The sequence below is a fragment of the Lampris incognitus genome, chromosome 4 (assembly GCF_029633865.1).
Source record: "Lampris incognitus isolate fLamInc1 chromosome 4, fLamInc1.hap2, whole genome shotgun sequence".
Lineage (NCBI taxonomy): Eukaryota > Metazoa > Chordata > Actinopteri > Lampriformes > Lampridae > Lampris > Lampris incognitus.
In genome coordinates, this window is record NC_079214.1 from 71374625 (window position 1) to 71400536 (window position 25912).

General features: G+C 45.1%; 1 protein-coding gene across 3 annotated transcripts in view; it reads left to right on the forward strand.

Annotated features, from left to right (window-relative positions):
* The window catches only part of sbf2 (SET binding factor 2), a 364253-nt gene that overhangs the window by 75746 nt on the left and 262595 nt on the right, over positions 1–25912 (forward strand). The gene's annotated exons all lie outside the window — the stretch shown is intronic.

Below are 25912 nucleotides of genomic sequence, written 5' to 3' on the forward strand. Positions count from 1 at the left end.
TCTGGAGTGCCCTACATAGCTTGCTGCCACTGCGACCCAACCCTGGAGAAGCGGCTGGAGATGAATGAATGAATATTGATATATCATCACAACACAAATAATCTGTGATCATATGCAATCTGTGTGCCATTTCTGTTTATACATGTATAGTAGCTGAAAAACTATGTCTGTAGTATTTTGGTGGGTTGATAAAAGTGGGACTACTACTACTCACATCTTTCTTTTTTTTTATATATATACATTTATTTCTGATTTTTTTCCCCCTTTTCTCCCAATTTAGTGGCCAATCGATCCCTATTTTAGTTCAAACACCCACCCTCGTACTGTACGCGTTCACCAACTGCATCTCTCCGGCCGGCAGTCTGGAAGGAGACGCCTCCCCACTTCCGTGACAAGGTGAATCCAGGCCGAACCACTGCTTTTTCCCACACACACACACACAGACGCATTCATGTGACGAACACAAGCCGACTCCGTCCCCCTCCCCAAGACAGCGTTGCCAATTATTGCTGCTTCGTCGAGTCCGGCCATAGTCGGATCTGATGAGACCGGGGCGCGAACCCCAACTACTTGCATCTAAGGCCTTACCTGACGCTGTTATTCAAACTGACATACAGAGAGAGGGCAGGTGGGGCTACAGGGCCTTCCACGAACATATTCAGACAACGCAACACACACTGCTGTCATGGCTGTGACTGTGTTATGAGGAAGGTACTCCCTGCCTGAGACCACCCTCATGCTGATAGACATGATGAGCAGAGATGTGGCCCTGGTCTTGTAAGCAGGGTGGAGGCTGGGCCAGGAAAACCCACTGCCATTCCAGAACAAGGTCCTGAACACTTGGCTGTCATGGCTCCTTCCTGAGCTCTGTCAGTCTGCTGAAGCAGCCTGGTTACTGCATGCATTGGTGCGCGCGCACACACACACACACACACACACACACACACACACACACACACACACACACACACACACACACACTTTAACACTCCACTGCAGAACCTGCTGCTGGTGTAATGTGTGTAATGTGTGTGATCTGTGTGATCTGTGAGAGTCGCTTCATTCTGACAACAACTCTCAGAATGTTCAGAGGCCTCTGTGTTGCATGTCAGGTGAGGAAGCTGACAGGGTTGTGGTTAGAAGTTTGTGGTTAGAAGTTAGAAGCTCAGTAGGGTGAGGAGAACCTGTGCTCAATACCTACAAGTCGGTAAGTCTAAACATTTTAGAAACAAATGTTTACTGCATGTGAAACAAATCTTAATGATTATTCTCTGGTCTAGTTTAAATTAAGTCCCGTCTTTCCCAGTCCTTCCCTTTCCCTGCTCTTTCTTAACCTGGTGAGACGTTGCCCAGGTGTTTGCTGAGTGGAAAGAAAGCTAACATTGTGTTTTCATATCTGAGATCTCCTGCACAGTTCTTCCTGTCTTGACTTCAGAGTCACTCCATCGTGTCAGTCATCTTGTTTAAACACTCATGTAATTATGAAATGTTGTGTTTCAGTAGAAATCATGAAACTGTGTGTTTCCACAGAAGTATGAGCTGGCACTACACATGCGGTTCTTCAGATGTGTATATGCAGGGTTCCCATGCCCCCTGGGAAAGCTGGACATTTAGAGATTAATTTACCAGTCATGCAAAACACCTAGAAAAGCTGAATTTCATCCGATGTCCTGGCGATATGATTGAGGTTATAGAAAGTTTGTACAGTGAGGTTATAAAGACATCTTACACGCTGACGGTGCATATGTTTAGCGTCATCTTTAGCTGACATTTCATATTTTAGTCGTATATTTATGAGATTTCATATTTTCAGTCATTTATGAGATTTCATACTTCCAGTCATATATTTGAGATTTCATATTTTCAGTCATATTTATGAGATTTCATATTTTGTCATATTTGTGAGATTTCATATTTTCAGTCATGAGATTTCATATTTTTAGTCATATATTTGTGAGATTTCATATTTTTAGTCATATTTATGAGCTTTCATATTTGTAGTCATATTTATGAGCTTTCATATTTTTATTCATATATTTGAGATTTCATATTTTCAGTCATATTTATGGGATTTCCTATTTTCAGTCATATGTTTATGAGATTTCATATTTTCAGTCATATTTATGAGATTTCATATTTTCAGCCATATATTTATGAGATTTCATATTTTCAGTCATATTTATGAGATTTCACATTTTTAGTCATATACTTATGAGATTTCATTTTGAGATTTCATATTTGTCATATATTTATGAGATTTCATGTTTAGTCATATTTGAGATTTCATATTTTCAGTCATATGAGATTTCAAGAACAAGGGCGATGTGCAGAACTGTAACAACTACAGAGGTATAAAGTTGATCAGCCACAGCATGAAGATTTGGGAAAGAGTAATAGAAGCTAGGTTAAGAGGAGAGGTGACGATCAGCGAGCAGCAGTATGGTTTCATGCCACGAAAGAGCACCACAGATGCGATGTTTGCTTTGAGAATGTTGATTGAGAAGTATAGAGAAGGCCAGAAAGAGTTGCATTGTGTCTTTGTAGATTTAGAGAAAGCTTATGACAGAGTGCCGAGAGAGGAGGTGTGGTATTGTATGAGGAAGTCAGGAGTTGCAGAGAAGTATGTAGGAGTGGTGCAGGATACGTATGAGGGAAGTGTGACAATGGTGAGGTGTGCGGTTGGAATGACGGATGGGTTCAAGGTGGAGGTGGGATTACATCAAGGATCGGCTCTGAGCCCTTTCTTGTTTGCAATGGTGATGGACAGGTTGACGGACAAGATCAGGCAGGAGTCTCCATGGACGGTGATGTTCGCGGATGACATTGGGATCTGTAGTGAGAGTAGGGTGCAGGTTGAGGAGAGCCTGGAGAGGTGGAGGTATGCACTAGAGAGAAGAGGAATGAAAGTCAGTAGGAGCAAGACAGAATACCTATGCGTGAATGAGAGAGAGGACAGTGGAATGGTCAGGATGCAAGGAGTGGAGGTGACAAAGACGTCTGAGTTTAAATACTTGGGGTCAACTGTCCAAAGTAACGGGGAGTGCAGTAGAGAGGTGAAAAAGAGAGTGCAGGCAGGTTGGAGTGGGTGGAGAAGTGTGTCAGGAGTGATTTGCGACAGAAGGGTACCAGCAAGAGTTAAAGGGAAGGTTTACAAGATGGTAGTGAGACCAGCTATGTTGTATGGTTTGGAGACAGTGGCACTGACGAAAAGACAGGAGGCGGAGCTGGAGGTGGCAGAGTTGAAGATGCTAAGATTTTCACTGGGAGTAACGAAGAAGGACAGGATTAGGAACGATTATATTAGAGGGACCGCTCAGGTTGGACGGTTTGGAGACAAAGCAAGAGAGGCAAGATTGAGATGGCTTGGACATGTGTGGAGGAGAGATGCTGGGTATATTGGGAGAAGGATGCTGAATATGGAGCTGCCAGGGAAGAGGAGAAGAGGAAGGCCAAAGAGGAGGTTTATGGATGTGGTGAGGGAAGACATGCAGGTGGCTGGTGTGACAGAGGAAGACGCAGAAGACAGGAAGAAATGGAAACGGATGATCCGCTGTGGCGACCCCTAACGGGAGCTGGTATTGGACCAGTTTTGGGATAATCCATGGACTTCTTTTGGACTCACTGAGGCAATTTCTGGTGTCATGATTATACTCCTTCAACAGACTTCCTTGAACTATGATTCTATTCCTTAGTGCTCGGAGTCTTTGTGTTGTGTAACCTACTTTTGACGAAACCAAAACACAATTAAGTCCATATACAGTCATTCAACATCCTGCATTCACTTCTCATGGTCTAGGACCCCTGTGAGGCACAGCAAACAGCCTGTAAGCTCTTAGGGTTGATGTTGAAGAGCGAAGATGGTCGGAACTGAATTGAAAATGATGTTGACAAAATATTGATTTACGAGAAGGAATGTCAAATTCTCAAAAGAGCCCTTTTGCTTCCCCTTTCATGCATTTTAGATTTCAGTGACTTGCATGTGGTGAGCCGTGGTTGTATGTTCTTAATTTATCTTGCATTTTAAGACAAAACCAAGTATTTGACCTCAACTGGGGAAGTCTCCTCAAGGGACTGTATAGATGAGGGCAGTTCAGCAGAGTTGTCTGCATGAGATTCAAATTAGACCACGATTTACTCATAAAAATGACAAATCGTGTTAGCACATCACAACAGCCTACACTTTTCAGCATTTCTTCACTGGTGGATGATTTCCTAAGCACACGACAGTTATGAAAGTTAAAGTTTCCTGCATTGTACAATTTGCAGACATTGTCTGACCAGACAATGTGGTGAATTATTATGATCCTGTGAGCCAGCTAAAAATATCTGTCTCTAAGATGAACCATGTGTGCCTGGGATTGCATTACGGACTGTATGGCAATCCAGGAGCGTTTGATGATGAGGGAGATGCCAACCCCATGCAGTGTTCTACTTTTACCATGAAGCTCAGATAAAATGCCCCGAATCAGCTCATTCTTACCACTGCCTGCTCTCACCACCTCATACACTAGACCTCAAACACCAGACCTCATACACCAGACCTCATACACCAGACCTCATACACCAGACCTCATACACCCAACGTCATACACCAGACCTCATACACTAGACCTCATACACTAGACCTCATACACCAGACCTCATACACTAGACCTCATACACCAGACCTCATACACTAGACTTCATACACTAGACCTCAACACTAGACCTCATACCCTAGACCTCATATACCAGGCCTCATACACTACACTTCATACACCAGACCTCATACACTAGACCTCATACATTAGACCTCATACACTAGACCTCATACACCAGACCTCATACACTATACCTCAAACAGCCAACGTCATACACCAGACCTCATACACTAGACCTCATACACTTCACCTCATACACCAGACCTCATACACTACACCTCATACACTAGACCTCATACACTAGACCTCATACACCAGACCTCATACACTAGACCTCATACACTAGACCTCATATACCAGACCTCATACACTAGACCTCAAACAGCCGACGTCATATACCAGACCTCATACACTAGACCTCAAACAGCCGACGTCATACACCAGACCTCATACACTAGACCTCATACACTAGACCTCAAACAGCCGACCTCATACACCAGACCTCATACACTACACATCATATACTAGACCTCATACACCAGACCTCATACCCTAGACCTCATACCCTAGACCTCATATACCAGACCTCATACACTACACCTCATACCCTAGACCTCATATACCAGACCTCATACACTACACCTCATACACTAGACCTCATACACCAGACCTCATACCCTAGACCTCATACACCAGACCTCATACACCAGACCGACTCAGCGGTGTTGTTGTGAAGGCATTTTCACATGCTCTTGTGTTCTCGTCTACATTGTATCATTCTGACCTTGAAGGTGTTCTCAGGAAACAAGTGAGTGTGTGTCTGTGTTGATATGTGTGTGTGTGGTATGTGTTTGTGTTATGTGTGTGTGTTTGTTAATGTGTATGTGTTTGTTAATGTGTGTGTTTGTGTTTATATGTGTGTGTTTGTGTTGATATATGTGTGTGTGTTTGTGTTGTATGTGTTTTTGTGTTGTCTGTGTGTGTTTGTGTTTATGTGTGTGCTTGTTATGTGTTTGTGTTGATATGTGTGTTTGTGTTGATGTGTGTGTGCGCATGCGTGTGTTGTTTGTGCTGATATGTGTGTGTGTGTTTGTGTTGTGTGTGTTTGTGTTGATATGTGTGTGTGCTTGTTATGTGTGTTTGTGTTGATATGTCTGTGTGTTTGTGTTGATGTCTGTGTGTGTGTGTTTGTTTGTGTGCATGCACCATACCTCCTGTTTTCTGTGCTTCCTTATCTGCTCGCTGTGAATAGAGAAGCAGTGTGAGTGCAGAGGAAGACTTCCCTGCCTGCATCTCTATGTGGCTCTGCACAGGAAGCTGGAACAGCCTCACCACTGGTTGTGTTCGCTATTCATCCTCAGGAGCTGATAAAGCAGAGATGCCGGCCAGGCAGCACGCCAGTGACCTCCTTGCCTCAAGCAGGTCCCTTGCCAGTTCCTGACATCTCACACTCAACTTTCCACCATTGTGTTGTCTTCCTGACATGCACTACCTTGAATTGTGCGGTGAACAGCGTAGGAGGCGGAGGGGAGGGAGAGAAGAGTAACACACATTTGCAACCTTGTTTTCCTGGACCACAGAGTCTGGGCAGTCTTTTGACTCTTTAGCTCCAGCTGCAAATCTAAAATGCTGTCTGTGTGTTCAGATATTTTCAGATGTGCTCTTTAGTTTTTCATCTAACCTTATCTTTCAGGTTCTTCTCTGTGTGTGTGTGTGTGTGTGTGTGTGTGTGTGTGTGTGTGTGTGTGTGTGTGTGTGTGTGTGTGTGTCCGTGTGTCCACGGCTAATCTCGCAAACTACTGGACCTGTCAGCCTAAATGTTTTTGTGCAGTTTTGAGTGCATGATGAAGAACCTCTTTACTCGCGGTGATTAAAAACCTTCGAAAAACGTTGGTTCTCTCTACCGCTGCGCCCTCTCCTTATTCACTCTCTAGCTCACTCGGCCAACACTGCTTTCTGTTGCTGCCTGATCTGAGTCAACCGTGTGCATGTGCGACTCATTGCCACACAGAAGTGCTATAGTGCTTAACGCTCCGTGATAAAAATACAGTTTCAAGGACAGGATTAATCCTGTCTTTGACAGGATTAATTTCACAGCTGGAAATCATCTCAGTAGCAATAATAAACATTTGCCATGGCTGATCTTTTTGTTTTTTGTTTTTAAGGGTTTGACCCGTTAGCCAAGGGCTAGTGAGTAAAGTCATCCGTGGTCGTTACACTTCCTCCTCCTTCAGCATACCGGCTCCCTCACACCTCTGGACGCACGACTTCCGATGGCCTCACCATCCCACTTCTGACACCTACTACTACTACTATTTTTGGCTGTTCCCGTTAGGGGTCGCCACAGTGGCTCATCCGTTTACATCTCTTCCTGTAGAACATTTCTTCTCAGTAGCTACAGGAGAACATTTCTTCTCAGTAGCTACAGGAGAACATTTCCTCTCAGTAGCTACAGGAGAACATTTCTTCTCAGTAGCTACAGGAGAACATTTCTTCTCAGTAGCTACAGGAGAACATTTCTTCTCAGTAGCTACAGGAGAACATTTCTTCTCAGTAGCTACAGGAGAACATTTCTTCTCAGTAGCTACAGTAGAACATTTCTTCTCAGTAGCTACAGGAGAATATGTCTTCTCAGTAGCTACAGGAGAACATTTCCTCTCAGTAGCTACAGGAGAGCATTACTTCTCAGTAGCTACAGGAGAACATTTCCGCTCAGTAGCTACAGGAGAACATTTCTTCTCAGTAGCTAGAGGAGAGAATTTCCTCTCAGTAGCTAGAGGAGAACATTTCTTCTCAGTAGCTACAGGAGAACATTTCTTCTCAGTAGCTAGAGGAGAACATTTCTTCTCAGTAGCTACAGGAGAACATTTCTTCTCAGTAGCTACAATAGAACATTTCTTCTCAGTAGCTACAGGAGAACATTTCTTCTCAGTAGCTAGAGGAGAGAATTTCCTCTCAGTAGCTAGAGGAGAACATTTCTTCTCAGTAGCTAGAGGAGAACATTTCTTCTCAGTAGCTACAGGAGAACATTTCTTCTCAGTAGCTACAGTAGCACATTTCTTCTCAGTAGCTACAGTAGAACGTTCCCATGGCTGAGCTATGTTTTCTTTGTTGTTTATGAATGAAAGTCCATCAGCAGAGCAGCCATTCACCTTGATTCACTTTATATCATGAAAACTGCGACAGTTAAACACGTTTGAAGTTTTTTTTTCTACCATTGTTTTATTGCTTTAGAATGAAGGAAATACGATCAACAGAGCAGCTTTCCTTTCATATCATGAAAACCACGACGGTTAAACACATTTGAAGTTTTTTAATAAGGGCTCTGAAATTATGATAGTTGATCTCTGTGATTTCACGTCAGACTTGGTCGGTTTTTTGCGAGGGTCCATCTAGGAGGTCGCGTATCCACAGACTGACCCACAAAACATTTTATCAGGTAGATTTTTAGCTTGAGCGCTACATATTAAAAACTTTCTTCCCCCCATATTTCCTGTTCAATTGACTTGGAATCTGCACAAATTCTTACAATGGCAGGAAACCCCCCCCCTCCCCGGCTTTTTTGTTTGTTTTGTTTTTTTGTTTTTTTTCCTGTGTGTGTGTGTGTGTCTATCCCTTCTCCCGGTAGGTGAGAAAAGGAGTGGTGGTTTGTTGCCAGTTTGAGCACTGGAGAAGGGGGGATATGTATGCCTGGTGGAGATCTGCACTTCTCTAGCTGGAACTTGGGCTTGGGGTCCAGGAACTTGGGCTTGTCTGTTTGGGTTGAAAAGAAGGTGAAGGGGGCTGTTTTTTTGGAGCCAGTCTATAAAAGGATAGTGATCATCCCGGTAATGGGGGTTTGGAAAAGGGCCTTTAGTTTGCCGACACCTTGTCCCTCTTCTGACTTGAATTTTTTTTCTTCTTCTCTTACCAAGTTTAGTACTCGCATTAACATGTAATGCTTTAATGCTAGAATGACGGGTGAGGCAGAGGAGTGGCTGCAGTTTTATAGCTGCTGAAAGGAAAACTGAAATACATTTGTGAGGTCAACAAACTATGAAATCAGTCCTTACGTTAGAAGGGGTGGGTGGTTGGGGATTTGTTGTTAATCAAGTCCAGTTTATGAAAATAGCTCTTAATCAGGGTTACAGAGGGCTTGAGATCCACACAGTGGAAATAGACACTGTTAACAACAATGGCCCACAGCCTCTTTCCTCAAGATTTCCACACGCTTCAAACGAACCGGCTCATATCACCTGTTTTCTGACCAAGTGGACAGGTGGTCAGAAAACAAGTCATTAGGCCAGGTCATTCATACTTTTTCTGTACTAACTAAAATTCAAAGGCGGGGCGAGAGGCTGTTCCTCATAGACAGAGCTGTACTTGAGGCTTGGGCTCCAGTTGGACTTAAGTTTCAAAAATTGGGATTTGCAGCTCAACTTCATCTGCTTTGAGACTTGACATACATGCAACTTGACTGCTTTAAAACTTGAGATTGGAATGCAAAAACCTAATCAAATTTAAACAGTAAAGCCCTGGAGCAGTTACTTATACAAACGCACCTTTTTAAATGCATCCCTTTATTGCTTTATGTACAATTCTGCCTTTCTGTAGCATTTGTTTTGCAGTAACGTTGGTAACTGGCTGAGTTGCATCCTGCACACCTGTGGACCGTGCGTTGAGCCAGCGGTAATTAATCACGGGCCCACATCTCACCAGCTTGAGTGCACAAATGCTTTCCAACTTGATGTTTTTTTAAATGAAAAGTAGTGGAAACCCCAGTAGGTTAATTTCTTGTAGTGATCAAATGTCTCTGAATGGAATCATATTGAAATACTGCTTAAGCAGTCCGCTTAAATTGATCCCAGAAAGTTGAGTCAGTTCATCTGGACACAATGTTTAGTGGGAGAAACCTTTCATTATCATCTAAGTACCTCTTCAGTCTCAACTGACTACCGGTATCCCCACCCTTATAAACAATACAGTGGTATAACGACTGAAACTGCAAAGTTGCATCGCCACCAAAACCAGGGATCAGTTTCATATGCAAATTGCCGTGACCATTAATTAGAGTTAGAATGGTCATGTATATGGTTCACAGAGGATCGGGGAATAGTTGCAATCACAGCATTGTAAGATGGCGACAGATGTACTCTTAGCCCCCCCCCCCCCCCCCCCAGTTCAGGGATGGTCGTTCTCTCTTCACATAGATGGCCTCTTTGACTCCCTGTTCAAACCAGCGTTCCTCCCTATCAAGGATGTGCATATCTTCTTCCTTGAAAGAGTGGCCACTGTGGAGTCCTGGCCTGACGTGTTAGTTCTCCTGTGTTGTGTCATCCTCTTTGCCAGCATCTGTTTAGTTTCCCCAATGTACAAGTCACGGCAATCCTCCTGACACTTAACAGCGTATTGTATAGGAGCAGTGGGCAGCTGCAGCACCCAAGGACCAACTCCAGTACTTCTTTCCATTGCCTTGGTTTGCAGACCATTTGAAACGCTGCTTACTTTCACACACACTTGGCCAACTGCTGCCAAAAATGGGGGTACACTCCGGAATGTTAGTTCCAGAAAGTTATAGAAATGTAATCTCGATGTCAGTAAGGAGTTTCCCTCATTATTTGACGCTAACATTTCCAGCAGCACTTTGTTTGAAGCATGCAGCATCCCATAGACCTAAAACTTGGAAGAGAGAAATTCCACAGAAGAAACAGCTTTTTGGGGAAAGATTAGACAAACTCCAGGCAGAGAAACAGTGGGATGGATCCTTCTTTCAGGAATGATGTGCAACAGGTGCTAAGTGGGCAGAGCGGACAATGCAGTAACAGATTTAGAAGTAAAACACTTAAGGGACTAGTCTTAGTGATAACAAAACAATACATAAAGAAAACTGGACACTTGGAAAGCACTCTCTGCAGAAACATATGCAGCAACCTTCCCAAACATGCCCACAGAGCAGAACCCTCCCCTGCAGCATCGTCAACCAAGTACCACAGAACCCGTGATAGAGAGAGTCAAGCTCCCATGCACACTGCAGGCAGACCCAGACACGTCACTCAGAGAGAGAGAGTACAGAGGTGGTATGATGCAGAGGTGGGGCCAAGTTGTTGTTTTCCAAGTCACAAGTCAATGTCAAGTCTTGGCAGTGAAGTCAAAACAGGCAAGTGCTAAACTCTGAGTTTCAAGTGCTAAAAAAGTCATTATGTGCTCTTCATCAAATTCAATGCAATTTCAAAATGTTAACAGAAAAAGTTAATATACTAAAATCATACAAACCATGAATGCTTTCAAAAATGTGTATTTATTCATTTATTTAAAGGATTTACTTGGGTTTTGAAATGGTATGAAGTCTTTCTAGTCAACAGGCTCAAAGCTAAGTGAAATCATTGGTGTCACAAAGTCAAGTTGCAAGTTTCAATCTTGTCAGGTGTGAAATCATCAAATTAGTGACTTGCATCTGACTTGAGTCCAAGTCATGTGACTTAAGTCATGTCTCTGGTATGTTGAGTAAGTAGCCAGATCTGTCACAAATGGTAAAGAAGCAGTCATGAAGACAAAACCAGGATCACAATTGTCTGGAATGACTCGGGCTCAGGTTAGTGGGAACAGAGGGTGCGGAGCAGAGAGAAGCCTCTTCCTCTTCATCACCACACTGCCTTGGAGAAGCAGCAAGTCCGGTCCTCAGTAGAGAGGGTAGAGAGGATAGGAGAGAGCCCAGGCACACGACAGGCCACTCAGTGGGTATAGCATCAAACACAGCCATCATATTTCCAGTTAGTCTCATCTGTGATCGGTCGCAGGTGAACAAATCCCACTATAAGGGTGGGTAAGATGTCTTTTGAGTTGGGGCGTTTGCTTCTTGCCATCAGGCCGGTGTGTTGCGGTGCAGGTTTGTTTGGCAGTCTGTCGGTCAGCCTTGTCTGCTGAAGAAACCAAGCGTGGCTCAGTGTTTGCAGTGTAGCGGGCCTGGTCGGCTGCCACAACGTGTACGCTCTATAATGTGGATGCTGTATACAGTGAGCTATAAATATGGCCCTGGCTTGATAAGCACAGGCTCCACGCTGTCAAATGCTAGAACATATTTCTGTGGCGATTCTCAGTAGGTCAGACTCCAGATCCTGTGTCGCCGGCTTAAAAGGTGATTGGTCATTTTGAGTAGCGGAGAGCCATGCCACGCAAGTGGCACATGACACAATGGGTTTGGTTTCAGGGGCAACAATATGTTGCAGGGCTCTGCTTGTATCTTAGCCACGGCACAAGAACACCCTGCTTGTCCCGGAGTTCCTTTGTCACTTGACTGCTTCTAATTTAAGAACACGCACTGTCCTCGCTCTCACAAATTACTCACCTTTTTTAAGCTCTTGTCGTGTGTGTGTGTGTGTGTGTGTGTGTGTGTGTGTGTACGTACGTACGTGTGTGTACGTACGTGTGTTTGTGTGTGTACGTACGTGTGTGTGTGTGTGTGTGTGTGTGTGTGTGTGTACGTACGTGTGTGTGTGTGTATGTGCTTGCGTGTGTGTGTGTACGTACGTGTGTGTGTGTGCACGTACGTGTGTACATACGTGCGTGTGTGTGTGTGTGTGTGTGTGTGTGTGTGCACATACGTGTGTACATACGTACGTGTGTGTGTGTGTGTGTGTGTGTGTGTGCATGTACGTACGTGTGTGTGTGTGTATGTGCTTGCGTGTGTGTGTGTACGTACGTGTGTGTGTGTGCACGTACGTGTGTACATACGTGCGTGTGTGTGTGTGTGTGTGTGTGTGTGTGCACATACGTGTGTACATACGTACGTGTGTGTGTGTGTGTGTGTGTGCACATACGTGTGTACATACGTACGTGTGTGTGTGTGTGTGCACATACATGTGTGTGTGTGTGTGTGTGTGTGTACGTACGTGTGTGCGTGTGTGTGTGCGTGTGCGTGTACGTATGTGCAAGCACCTGTTGCACTGCTCGGGACTCTTCCGTGGTGTGGCTGACGTGCAGTGGTACTGTGGAACAGCTGCTTCTGGTCGTTCATGTAGCAGGACAGTACCAGGACAGTACCAGGACAGTACCAGGACAGTACCAGGACCACCTTGAACTTTCCACACATTTTCCAGAATGAGGTCTTTTCAGTTGCTCATTTCCGACACACAATGCGGCAAGCGACAAACAAGCATAGGAGAATTACCCTTAACTCCTCAAAACATTTACAGGCTAATTATAAATTAGCTAGCCCGTTGATGATTATGTGCAACATCCGCTCATTAAACCAGCATCGGGATCTATCTAGGCCTCACTCTTCAGTGTTAGATGGGAATTTGGTTTCATTTTCCTTATGGTTTTGTGACTCGGAGGTTCTGAGCGGTCCAGTTGGTAAAGCCTGACACACTGAGGCTAGCCAAAGGAGAGCACTGTGGTTCTGTTAAGACGCTTTGGATGACGGCCATCATCAGATGACGTGTTGGCACAGTCAGCTGGGACATAGCCAGGTCCATCCAGCGTTGTATAAGAAAAGGATTAGTGTTACCTTTTCATTGTCACCCTAATCTTCTTTGGGATTACTTTTTTTTTTTGTGTGGAGTTTGCATGTTCTCCCCATGTCTGCGTGGCTTTCCGCCGGGGGCTCCGGTTTCCTCCCCACAGTCCAAACACATGTCGGTCAGGTGAATCGGTCGTACTAAATTGTCCCTATGGGTGTGTGTGTGGGTGGGTGTGGGTGTGTATCAGGGTCCAAAATTAACACCCGCCAAATGCGAGTAGGTTTTCTGATTGGCGAGTAAAACTCAGAAGCCTACCCGCCACATGACGAGTAACAAAAAAAGTGAAATCCAACCACTTTATCCCCCCCATCTCTCTCGCTCTCTCCCTCCCCCTCTCTCTCCTTCACAACAGCAGTAACAGAAATTAACCAACCAAAGTGCATTAGAATGTTGTAGATGTTACTGGCAGGTAACATTACGCACACACTCGAGAGGAACAACGACAGCAGCACCGTCACACTCGGTACTAGCCTACTCTATTCTTTTAACTAACGTTAGCCAGCAACACCAGTTATGTGACGATATTTAGAAGGTGCAAAACCACCATCAAAAAGGCAACCATGCCCTGAAGAGGAGGAAGAAGCCACCATCACCACCAAACCAGGGAAAAAAAAGAAAGTTTAGTAAAAAGTGGAGTCATGGCGATAAAGGAGGTGCGAGAGGCTGGCTGGAGTATAACGCACAGACCGTGATAATGAGTTGCTCCGTCTATTGCCATGATGCCAAAACCGTAGCAATTCATTTGTCATCGGTAACAAGATAATGAAGGTAGAAAACATCAGGGAACATGAGACCTCCAGATGTCACATTACCTGTATGAAGGCCTCTCGGGCTCAGTCGGAGCCTGTCCTCGCAACATCCTCCGTAAAGGCGCTAATAGCCATGTCCGAGCAGACCAGCATGAAAATGCAGAACATTTTTAGGACTGTGCATGCCACGGGCAAGAAGGCGAGACCACTCTCCAACTTCGAATGGATGTGCGAGTAAGGGAATTTAGTTGTCATCTCAAAAAATCCTTATACAGCGTAAACAAAGTGCTGGCAGTAGCTAACGTTAGCCAGCTAGTACTAGTATGTAGGGTTGCCAACCGTCCCGTATTAGCTGGGACGCCCGGTATTTAGATCAGAAGTGGTTCACCCCGTACGGGACGACATTTGTCCCGTATCTGAATGATTTAAAAAATATTTTATATATACACTTATACTGCCTTTAAATCTGGCCTGCTTGTGGTGCGTGGGAATACCGATGGGTGGCGCTCAGTTGGAAAGAAGTATCATTTAAAACTAACTGGCCTGTATGTGTAACTTAGTCGTCTCTTCCTCTCGACCCTGTTGGGAAAAATGAGTGCAAGTGTAGATGGCGATTTGGGCCCTCCGAAAAAGAATAGATTGTGTACATACAATAAGCAGTGGGGAGAGAAGTAGAGACCCTGTTATGACCTATGTCACACATAGTATGCCTGCGCATTTTGGCAGCAACAGAGGCGCCTTCTCCATCTCCAGTCAATGCAGAGTGCAAGTGGATTTTTGATCGATTGATATTTACATTTTTAAAATGTCATCTTGTTGTGTTGTGGGTTGCCAGAACAGGTCTATTATTAACAGGTCAGTTATTATTAACAGGTCAGTTATCATTATTATCATCATTATTATTATTATATGTATGGATATATTTTTCACAGACATATGTTTACTCTATATCTTTAGCCTACTACAGTATCTTCTGTGTTGAAATGTAAAATCACTTTGGGCTACATTGTTTGTATGAAAAGTTCTATACAAATAAACTTTATTATTATTATTATTATTATTATTATTATTACATAAGACTCTGGGCTACCTACAGTGCATCCGGAAAGTATTCACACCCCTTCACTTTCCCCACATTTTGTTATGTTACAGCCTTATTCCAAAATGGATTAAATTCCTTTTTTTTTCCTCATCAATCTACACACAATACCCCATAATGACAAAGTGAAAAAGGTTTTGTAGAAACTTTTGCAAATTTATTAAAAATAAAAAACTGAAATATTGCATGTACATATAGTATAAGTATTCACACCCTTTGCTATGACATTCAAAATGGAGCTCAGGTTCATCCTGTTTCCACTGATCATCCTTGAGATGTTTTTACATCTTGACTGGAGTCCACCCGTAGTAAATTCAATTGATTGGACGTGATTTGGAAAGGCACACACCTGTCTATATAAGGTCCCACTGTTGACAGTGCATGTCAGAGCAGAAACCAAGCCATGAAGTCAAAGGAATTGTCTGTGGACCGCCGAGACAGGATTGTATCGAGGCACAGATCTGGGGAAGGGTACAAAAAAAATTCTACAGCTTTGAAGGTCCCGAAGAGCACAGTGGTCTCCATCATTCGTAAATGGAAGAAGTTTGGATCCACCAGGACTCTTCCTAGAGCTGGCCGCCCAGCCAAACTGAGCAATCGGGGGAGAAGGGCCTTGGTCAGGGAGGTGACCAAGAACCCGATGGTCACTCTGACAGAGCTCCAGCGTTCCTCTGTGGAGATGGGAGAACCTTCCAGAAGGACAACCATCTCTGCAGCACTTCACCAATCAGGCCTTTATGGTAGAGTGGCCAGACAGAAGCCTCTGCTCAGTAAAAGGCACATGACAGCCCGCTTGGAGTTTGCCAGAAAGCACCTAAAGGACTCTCAGACCATGAGAAACAAGATTCTCTGGTCTGATGAAACCAAGATTGAACTCTTTGGCCTGAATGCCAAACGTCACGTCTGGAAGAAACCAGGCACCTCTCATCACCTTGCTAATACCATCCCTACAGTGAAGCATGGTGGTGGCAGCATCATGCTGTGGGGATGTTTTTCAGCGACAGGAACTGGGAGACTAGTCAGGATCGAGGGAAAGATGAATGGAGCAAAATACAGAGAGATCCTTGATGAAAACCTGGTCCAGAGCGCTCAGGACCTCAGACTGGGGTGAAGGTTTACCTTTCAACACAGCAACGACCCTAAGCACACAGCCAAGACAAGGAATGAGTGGCTTCAGGACAAGTCTGTGAATGTCCTTGAGTGGCCCAGCCAGAGCCCAGACTTGAACCCAATTGAACATCTCTGGAAAGACCTGAAAATAGCTGTGCAGTGACGCTCCCCATCTAACCTTACAGAGCTGGAGAGGATCTGCAGAGAAGAATGGGAGAAATACCCCAAATATAGGTGTGCCAAGCTTGTAGCTTCATACCCAAGAAGACTTGAGGCTGTAATTGCTGCCAAGGGTGCCTCAACCAAGTACTGAGTAAAGGGTGTGAATACTTATGTACATGCAATATTTGTTTTTTTATTTTTAATACATTTGCAAAAATTTCTACAAAACCTTTTTCACTTCGTCATTATGGGGTATTGTGTGTGGATTGATGAGGAAAAAAAGGAATTTAATTCATTTCGGAATAAGGCTGTAACATAACAAAATGTGGGGAAAGTGAAGGGGTGTGAATACTTTCCAGATGCACTGTATACAAAGTGTCATGTAGGCTGTTACTCTGGCATTTTTTCTTGATTACCTCTGCCCTCCTGTCCCGTTTTCCTGTGATATAATGTTGGCAACCCTACTAGTATGTGACACCTAGCTTGCAGTAACGTTAGCTGTGTGCTAGCTTCAACACCATGAAACAGGTTAAAACTGATTGGCAGTCCAACCTCAACTCAGACACACTCTCGGATCTACTGATGGTGCAGCTGTCATCTCCCGAGATCAGGGAGTATGACCCAACCAGTGCTGTTGATCTGTGGCACCAAGACTGTCAGGAGCAGGAGGCCAGGCTTCATGGCCGGTGCAAAGAGAGTGGCTGCTGTAGAGTGAGACGTAGTCTGGGACTAGGGACGGGCATGTGGAGCACTCGAGTAGTTATGATAATACTGCAAATAAAACATGAAATCATACTTGTAACATTTTATCTTTTAACCACTGACTAATTTTACATAAAAATATTTTTGCTTCAGATCTGCTCTTCACATTTTTAAAAGCTTTTATTCAACCCAATACCTTATTCCCTTACTGGTATGTACTGAAAACGTATGTATGGCACAAAAAAGGCTACTAATTATTTTGGCCGGAAAAAAATATGCTTGGCCGGTAGATTTTTTCATCTACCAGTCCCCTTGGCCGGTAAGCCAAAAAGTTAATTTCGGACCCTGATTTTGTGTGTGTGTGTTGAGTGTGTTCAGTGAGTGAGTGAGTGAGTGAGTGAGTGAGTGATGGCCTGGCGGCCTGTACAGGGTGTCTCCTCGCCTGCTGCCCAATGACTGCTCCGATAGGCTCCAGCATCCCCACGACCCTGAGAGCAGGATTAGCAGTTTGCATAATGGATGGATTTACAGGCTTGCCTTTCCCTGTAGTTTTCACTCTTCAGCAGTCTGGTTGTTCTTTGTATGTCCCTCAACTCATGTCCTCCACCAAAGCTAAGCTACTTTACCTCAAACGGCAGGGCCAGCGTCAGTCTGGCTGTGTGTGTGGCTACACTGACCCTGCATCTACTCTTTGAAATGACTCCTATAATGATAAATTTGAGGTCAGATGTTTTGGACCCCCCCCCCTTTTTTTTCTCCCCAGTTGTACCCGTCCAATTACCCCGCTCTTCCGAGCCATCCCAGTCGCTGCTCCACCCCCTCTGCCGATCCGGGGAGGGCTGCAGACCTAGGGAGACATAGCGCAAGGGAGGATCACACTATTCCCCCGAGTCTGCCCTCCCCCCCAAATAGGTTCCCCAACCGACCAGAGGAGGCGCTAGTTCAGCGACTAGGACACATACCCACATCTGGCTTCCCACCCGCAGACACAGCCAATTGTGTCTGTAGGGACGCCCGACCAAGTCGGAGGTAATGCAGGGATTCAATCTGGTGATCCCTGTGTTGGTAGGCAATGGAATAGACCGCCATGCTACCCAGATGCCCTGAGGTCAGATGTTTTAAACAAAAACAAAAGCATACTAAGCCTGTTTTCATGCTGTTGCACAGTTGAATTCAATGTCATAAACATCCCTCAAACAGCCCTGGTGCCTGGGAGGAAGTTCCCTGTGTCTGTTGTGGCTGTAGAGAAGTGCTGGAGTGTAGAGAGGTGGTAAAGAACTTGCATTCTCATATGTGCTGTGGCATATCCTCCTATACTCCTCCCTCATGTTTTGCCAAATTCTGACCCCTGCAGAGGTAATTTGGTTCAGCCCTGGTCTCAGCTAAACTCGGGCACCTTCATCAGGCCAAAGAGGAGACTACGGGAGTGGGGATAGGATCCAGTATGACAAAGCCAAAAATATACTCACAAAGTATATTAAATATTGTATACTCACTCACAAAGGAGATCAGAGTGGCAAAAGGTGCTACTCTGAAAAGTTGAAAAACAGGTTTTCTACCACTGACCCATCATCAGTCTGGAGAGGTTTGAAAGACATTACCAGCTACACCAGCTGGCTCTCTGGTGTGGCCATAACAACCTGGGGCTGAATACACTTAAAACTGTGGTGATGACAATGGACTTCAGGAGGGGTCCCCCAGCACTGCCCCCCCTCACCATACCCAACAGCTCAGTGTCTGCGGTGAAAACCTACAGATTTCTGTGTTCCACAATCTCCCAGGACCTAAAGTGGGCTCCAACATCAATCATCAAAAAGGCCCAGCAGAGAATGTACTTTCTCCACCACCTCAAGAAGTTCAACCTGCCTCAGGAATTGCTGATTCAGTTCTACACTGCAATAATCCAGCCTGTCCTCTGCACACCCATCACCGTCTGGTTTGGTTCGGCCACCAAACAGGACAGGGACAGACTACAATGGACAGTTAAGTCTGCAGAGAAAATCATTGGTGCCAACCTGCCCTCCATTCAGGATTTTTACACTTCCAGACTTAGGAAACTGACAGACAACATCACCGCAGACCCGTCACACCCTGGTCATAACCTGTTCCAACTCCTCCCCTCTGGCAGGCGCTACAGAGCACTGTATACCAAAACAACCAGAAACAAAACAGTTTCTTTCTGCAGGCTGTCATTCAAATTAACACTTAACACTGTCAATAAATCAAACCATTCTGTATATACTGTACTGTACATGTTGTATATACTGTACTGTACATGTTGTATACACTGTACTGTACATTTTGTATATACTGTACATTGTACATATACTGGTACACTCTGTCATGTACATCTACCTCAGGCATGTATGTAAGTAGGCCGCTAACATCTATTTCAGTATCTCTGATATATTCTCTGCACCACTGCACCTTACCACCTCTTATTTCACCTGTATAAGTCAATACTTGTGTATATATGTGAAGATTGTTGTGTTGTAGTGTTGTTATTCTATGTTAAGTACACTGAGAGAACCATGAAACCAGAGTCACATTACATGTATATGCAAACCTACATGGCCAGTAAACTTGATTGTGGTTGTAATGTTGTTCAGGTAAAGCCAGAGGTTTGTGTTGTGTTGTTGTTCAGGTAATGCTGTAGGTTTGGGTTGTAGGTTTGGTTTGTAGGATTGAGTTGTAGGTTTGAGTCGTAGATTTGGGTTTTAGGTTTGAGTTGTAGGTTGGGTTGTAGGTTTGGGTTTTAGGTTTGAGTTGTAGGTTTAAGTTGTAAGTTTAGGTTGTAGGTTTGGTTTGTAGGTTTGGGTTATAGGTTTAATTTGTAGGTTTAGGCTGTAGGTTTGAGTTGTAGGTTGGGTTGTAGGTTTGAGTTGTAGGTTTTGGTTGTAGGTTTGGGTTATAGGTTTAATTCGTAGGTTTGGGCTGTAGGTTTGAGTTGTAGGTTGGGTTGTAGGTTTGGGTTGTAGGTTTGGGTTGGTGGTTGGAGGTTTGGGTTGGAGGTTTGGATTAGAGGTTTGGGTTAGTGGTTGGAGGTTTGAGTTGGTGGTTTGGATTGGAGGTTTGGGTTGGTGGTTTGGATTGGAGGTTTGAGTTGGTGGTTGGAGGTTTGGATTAGAGGTTTGGGTTGGTGGTTGGAGGTTTGGGTTGGAGTATTGGATTAGAGGTTTGGGTTAGTAGTTGGAGGTTTGGGTTGGAGGTTTGAATTGGTGGTTTGGATTAGAGGTTTGAGTTGGTGGTTTGGGTTGGTGGTTTGGGTTGGAGGTTTTGGTTGGTGGTTTGGGTTGGAGGTTTTGGTTGGTGGTTTGGGTTGGGGTTGCTTGTGTGTTGGCCTTTGCACAGTTCTCAACAGGTTCAGCTGCTGAATGTGATGAAAGAACATCTTGAAGTGATGTCTTCCATGTTGTCAGCAGCATGTCAGCGATTTCTGTGGGGTTGTTGTGTGTCCAGTTGTTACGTGTTGAAGTTTAGAAAACGCTGAAAAAGGAAAGGACACCCACACACACCCACACACACACACGCACACAGTGCAGTGTGTTTGATGGGCTGCAGCTCAGCACCAGCCTGATGGGAGGGTAGTGGTTATACCCCCCGCACATAGCCATGCCTCACAACATGTTCCCTGCACATTATTCAGAGTTGCTCTCTGTCACTCACTGCTATGCGTGCGCACACACACACACACACACCTACACACTCTCCTACACACACACACACACCTACACACTCTCCTACACACACACACACACCTACACACTCTCCTACACACACACACACACACACACTGTCCTACACACACACACACACTTGCTTGCTGGTTGTCCATCGTGCCCGATGATGACCATCTTCTTCTATTTGTGGGTCCTTTGGTGGCTGAATAGTCCGATCCTGGATGCACAGTTGCGGTTGCAGACCGGGCATGTAAAAGTGGTGCTGGAGGGGGTAGTGGTAGCTTTGCGAACATGCTCAATAATGGTCTCAGAGGTCAACTTGGTGGTTGCCTGAAACCTCCTGATGTTAAATAGGTTACCATCAAGCCTGAAGTCAATGGTGACTCCAGCCTGCTTCTCCAGCCTCCTTCGTAGCAGTGTTGTAACAGAGACTAAGAAGATATTGAACAGGACTGGGGCTAGCTAGCACACAGCCTTGTCTGACTCCAGTCTGCACACCAAAGGGCTCAGAACTGCGGTTCCCCACTACCATTCGGGCCATCATTCCTGAGTGAAACGGTCCAAGAATGGTAAGAAACTTGGGTGGACATCCAAATTTCTTCAGGACTTGCCACAGCAGGGCCCGGTTAACTGTATCAAATGCCTTTGAGAGGTCTATGAATGCTATGTATAAATCCTTGTGCTGTTCTCTGCATTTCTCCTGGAGCTGGCGTGTCACAAAGATCATGTCAATGGTCCCTCTATCCTTTCGGAAGCCGCATTGTGACTCTGGTATGACCTGTTCGGCTATTGCGAGTGTTAGTCTGCAGAGCATGATCTTGGCTAGGACCTTTCCTGCAATGGCCAGCAGTGAAATACCCCTACTGTTGGAGCAGATGAATTTGTCGCCTTTGTTTTTATAAATGGCCACAATGTTGGCATCTTTCCACTGTTGGGGGACACACTCGCGACGCCACACCTCAAGGATATAGAGATACAGTGTCCTCGTACAGAGGTAGCCTCCTTCCTTGAGGATTTCAGCTGGAATATTATCAGGTCCAGGGGTTTTGTTGTTTTTTAGGATCTTGACTGCATGTAGGATTTCTTTAAAAGATGGTGGGAGGTCTAGGTCTTGCAAGGTAGGCTGTTGAGGGAGTTCTGCCAGTACAGTTGAGTCCACTGGGGTGGGCTGGTTGAGCAGGGTGTTAAAATGCTCGGCCCACCGCTCCACTAACAGGGCCTGATCCTTGATGAGAGTTGTTCCATCAGCAGACCTAACGGGTGTCAGGGAGCAGTTTCTGGGGCCATAGATGGCCTTAACTGCATCATAGAAACCATGCATGTCGTTCCTGTCTGCATGAGCCTGAATTTCGTTGGCTTTCAAAATCCACCACTCATTTTGCAGTTTCCGCAGAGTTGCTTGGGCCTCAGAGCGGAGGTCTTGCCATTTTTTCTTGAGAGGTTGGGATAGTGGGTTGCTGAGGGCAGCTCTGTGTGCCTTATGCATGTTGTCCAGGAGGGTGGAGATCGTTCCGGCATTGTCATCAAACCAGTCCTGGTGTTTCTTGGTTTTGAAGCCAATGGATTGGGCTGCATTGTCAAAGAGGGTGGTGCTCAGAGAGGTCCACTTTTCATCCATCCCAGACTCTGAGTTGATCAGCTGTTCAATGTCAACTAAGTTGTCAGCTAGAGAACGACGGAAGGTGTTTCGGGTGTCGCTGTTGGATAGTCTGGCGCAGTGGAGTGGTTTCTTTTTTGGCCCAGATTGGCGTCTCAAGGGTCAGACATGCACTCTGACTTTTGTCAGGATCATACGGTGGTCTGTCCAGCAGTCTGCTCCTCGCATAGCTCTTGTAAGGAGCACGTCTTTAAGATCAACCCGCCTCACGATAGCATAATCAAGCAGGTGCCAGTGTTTGGATCTGAGATGCATCCAGGATGCCTTGTATTTATTCTTTTGTTGGAAAATGGTGTTTGTGATGGTGAGGTCATGTTCCAAGCACAGACTAAGAAGTCTTATGCCATTGGGGTTGACTTTTCCAATGCTGTGGGCGCCAATCACTCCATTCCAATTTTGCGTATTCTTCCCAACTCAGGCATTAAAATCACCAAGCAAAATGACTTTGTCGCTCCTTGGGATGTTGATGAGTACATCATCGAGTGCCTGGTAGAAGCGATCTTTCTCTTCATCATGAGATGGTAAAGTTGGAGCATAGGCACTTATCAAGGTGATGTATCGACATTTTGCAAGGGGTATACGGAGAGTCATAAGCCGCTCATTAATGCCCACTGGTGTTTCTTCGAGTTTGGGTAAGAGACTGTTCTTAATTGCAAAACCAACTCCATGGATGTGTTGACCTCCTAGGGGGTATCCTTTCCAAAAGAAGGTATAGCCCTCTCCTACTTCATTGAGCGAGCCCTCTTCAAGGAGCCTGGTCTCACTGAGTGCCGCCACATCCACACAATAGCGCCTCAGCTCGCTAGCAATAAGTGCTGTTCTGCGTTGAGGTCTGTCCGTACCATGGCTGACGTCCAGGAGTGTTCTTATGTTCCATGCTGCAAATCTTAGTGGTATAATGTTTGTTTTTCGACCGCATAGTGGAATGGCCCGGCAGGTGCGGTTTCCTGCCCAGGCGCAGTGTTGAGTGGGCAATTTTTGGGCCACCTTTTCTAGGCCGTTCCCTGAAAGGGGTGAGCAGTGCGGTCCCTAAATAGGGCTGCTCAGACGCACAGGGGTCTGCCGGAAACAGCTGCCACTTAATCCCAGCTGCTAACGACCGTTGCCCTGTGCCGCTGGCGTGCAGAGTTCCAGCTAAGAGCTCCCAGCTCATTCAGACCTGCTCCCGTCATTGGATACTCCATCGCCGCCAGACTTTGTGAGGTCGGGGACTCAGATAGCAGAAGATACCTGCGCAGAGATGGGTTTTAAAGTGGCATGGGGGGTGCGCTTCTCCCAATGCCACATGACTTGATTGTAGAGGAGATGGTTCCGATAGCAAGGGGGATCCCTAGACGACCGGCACCTCCACACAACTGCAGGGGGCTGCCGGAAATCCGGTTTTTCGGAAACCGCCTCGAAGCGTGCCGCCACAGCTTGCTTTTCTGTTGGGGTGAGCTCCCTTAGCCTTATGTCTTCCAGACTCACCCACAAGGCAGCGGGGCAGTGGTTGATAGGTGCCAGGGCGTGTCCACCAGGGTGGGCCTGCACACCATATCTCTGGGGCCCACTGCTGCTCCGAGATTCCCTGCCCAGTTAGCCTGGGGCCGCAAGACCCCAGTTACCATGTGTGGCCACGGGGAGGCCTGGCAGGAGTCTTGGTGAAGGAGAGGCTATGTACTGGCAAGGGAAGGCTTACACGCTAGCATGCTTCCCTATTCGCCACAGAGGCTAGCCAGCGGCAGCAAGCTAAGGGCAGGAAGGACACAAGCGGGTTGGAAGAACACATGCACCTTCCCTCCAACTACACACTGCTGCACTAGACGCATCACAACACCCTGTGTGTATGTACACACACACACATGCACGCACACACACACACTCTCACTCACTCACTCCTACACACTCTCCTTCACACACACAGACACACAGGTTTGTATGTGCAGGCATCTTGGTAGGTATGCAGCCTGAAGGTGTTTATGTTTTTGTGTGACAATGATGAATGACATACTTGGAATATTTTAGCAAAGTTTCCCAGTTATCTGCATTTGTCCTTGGCTCTGTGTGTGTGTGTGTGTGTGTGTGTGTGTGTGTGTGTGTGTGTGTGTGTGTGTGTGTGTGTGTGTGTGTGTGTGTGTGTGTGTGTGTGTGTGTGTGTGTGTGTGTGTGTGTGTGCACATCCCAAGCAAAAATACAGAGTTGCCAGGTTTCCTGTAATCTATTGTGTGGGCTGGAGGATGGGGATATCCCAGCTCACAACACCAGGTTCATCAACCCAAGCACCCCCCCCCCCCAAAAAAAGTTGCAATGAAAAAGTATTGGGAAATATAAAATGTGATATAATTTCACAGATTCCGGAAACGTTTCGTGTCAGAGTATGTAGAACATGAGAACTGGATTTTTCTGTGTGTATCGCCAATGTTATCTCACAGTAAAGATCATATTGCTGACTTAACATCTGTTACACATATGTTACCATCAGCATGTTTAATCCAGCCAGTCAACATGTAGATAACATATCATAACATACGTATAGATAACAAACAGATAACGTGTAGATAACATGTAGATAACGTGTAGGTAATGTGTAGGTAACATAGATAAGTTGTAGATAACAGATAACATGTAGATACATTTAGATAACATAGATAACAGATAGCATGTAGATACATTTAGATAACATAGATAACGTAGATACATTTACATAACATATAGATAATGTAGATAACATGTAGATGACAGATAACGTAGATACATGTAGATAACATGTAGATACATTTAGATAACATAGATAACATTACAGGTGCATTTTGATAACATGTAGATAACAGATAATAGCTAACATGTAGATAACATAAATAACATGTAGATAACACATAGATAACATACATAACATATAGATACCACATAGATAACGTATGCACAACATATAGATAACGTAGATAACATATACATTATATATATAACGCGTAGCTAACATATACATGACATATACATAACATATAGATAACACATAGATAACTATATCACAGCCAGTGTTGTAACAAAGGGGACCTTGTCTACACTTGGTAATCTCATAGTTTTTGTGTGAAATATTGCTTTAATAGCTCATGTTGTGTTAGATCCTGTTTAATCAGCAGTATATGAATATTATCAAAGCCATGCTGTTTATTTTCCATAGGAATTGTTTTCTCATCGACCAGGTTTAAAACAGCGGTTAATTCCTAGACAGTTCACAGTATTTTTCCATCATTTCCATTGCCATGCACATTCCTGTGTGGAAAAACATGGCTTCATTCAGGCAGTGTGAAATGGCCTCTGAGCTGATGACGCGCAAGGAAAAAAAATATGTGCCATTTCCCGTCCTGATGACCGGATGCAGTAGCTGCACAAAAGCACAGAAACAGGACATCCTGTGTGTGCGCCCCACAGTGGCATCAGTTGTGCACTGGCTCACATACCACCACTCTGCTCAGCACCAGGCCCTGGTCTGGAACCCTCCAGACCCCCAGCACCTTCACTTTGTATTGCTTTAAACATTCTCTGGTACACAACAGCTCAAACATATCACACAGCATGCTGGGGCTGTGTGATGAGTGTGTGATGTAACTCACTCAACTCAGTTAACTCAGTAAC